Raw genomic sequence first — 1,492 nt, 5'->3', positions numbered from 1 at the left:
ATGAAGATTTTCTTTTTTCTTTTTTTTCTTTTTCACACAAAGGGTAAGTGTTTGTTGTTCCCATTCCTGAAATATTCCATGTATTTAAGAAAAAAGGTTTTAATGACATGTTTGCTTCTAATGTCCCTCTATCCTATGTGCACGTTTTATATATGCCCATAAAAGCATATAAATATGCACCTATGTAGAGATTGTGCTCTACACAATCTCTATCAGTTCTGTTCACATCATTTCTGTAAACCATGTATCACTACAAAAATGTAGGGTTAAAAAGAAACTGTGTCTTTAGGGAAACCCAGCAAAGAATTCATTCATGCTATAACCAAGACTTGATACACCACCTTATTCATTAAAGATATGTGTAACAAAATATGAATCTAATTTAAAATCAAAATAATGAATCTAATGCCCTCAGAGAATACTCTCAGAGACCCCAGGAATTCTTGAATCATTATTTGGAGAAAACGGCTACTAAATATTATCAATTCTTCTTTAAAGAGAGTTTGTGAGGGGGAAAAAATGTGTATCATCAGACAATTTATCAGAAGTATTTCAGAACAAGAGTGTTGATAATGGCATCTCTTGTGCTGAGTCCCCAAGGCCATCAGTGTTCTTCTCAAGGTTACATTCAGAAGGTATTAACATGAACACAGGCGGAGCACTTGGGGGATGGCGCCTTCCAGCAGATAGCGGAGGCCCTCCCCACGTTGCTGCCACAGTCCCTTTAACTTAGAGAGCGAGAAAAAAGTGCAGAACATGTAAGAGTTATTTCTTGCATTCCAATTTTTAATTTTAAAAAAATAATAATAACAATGGCAAGAAAGAAAGACAGAAAAAATACTTGGTGGCTGATATCAAAATTTCGATTCCCGGCTCTCCTAAGTTTAATGACAAGAGCACACAGAGCCACCTAAGCAAAATGACCTCATCTCTGATGCGAAAATGCGTAGGCCATAATGTAGTTCATTTTCTATAATTGCGGTCTTTTCTCATCTTGTTAATTGTCCCAGAAACCAGATTGAAGTGGGGTGTGAAGTGGATTTGTACATAGTGACTCCAATGCAAACTCTGTTTATGGAGTTTTTCATTGAAACTGTACATGCCTGAACATCCTTGCTCATGTTTGCAAATCGCAAGGTGGAGTAACGGCTTTGTGAATCTGGTTTTTCGCTTTAGTGAAGGGTCGTGGAGCAACTACTGTGTGCAAGCCATTATGAGGAGCTTCTGAATTATTCCTGCATGGTCGTTTTACAATGTGAATAATTTCTCCAGCCGCTGCTTTCTTGCCCCTTCCAAGTGTTAACTTTTAAAAATATAGGTTTATTGGAAAAGTGACATTAAAATTACAACAGTGGCTGGGTGCTGTAGCTCACGCCTGTAATCCCAGCACTTTGAAAGGCTGAGGCAGGAGGATTGCTTGAGGCCAGGAGTTGGAGGCTGCGGTGAGCTATGATCAGGTCACTGCACTCCAACCTGGATCATAGAGCAAGAT

The sequence above is a fragment of the Propithecus coquereli genome, unplaced genomic scaffold (assembly GCF_000956105.1).
Source record: "Propithecus coquereli isolate 6110/MARCELLA unplaced genomic scaffold, Pcoq_1.0 Scaffold139, whole genome shotgun sequence".
Classification (NCBI taxonomy): Eukaryota; Metazoa; Chordata; class Mammalia; order Primates; family Indriidae; genus Propithecus; species Propithecus coquereli.
The sequence above is the reverse complement of the archived record's forward strand: the minus strand, read 5'-3'. Positions refer to the sequence as shown.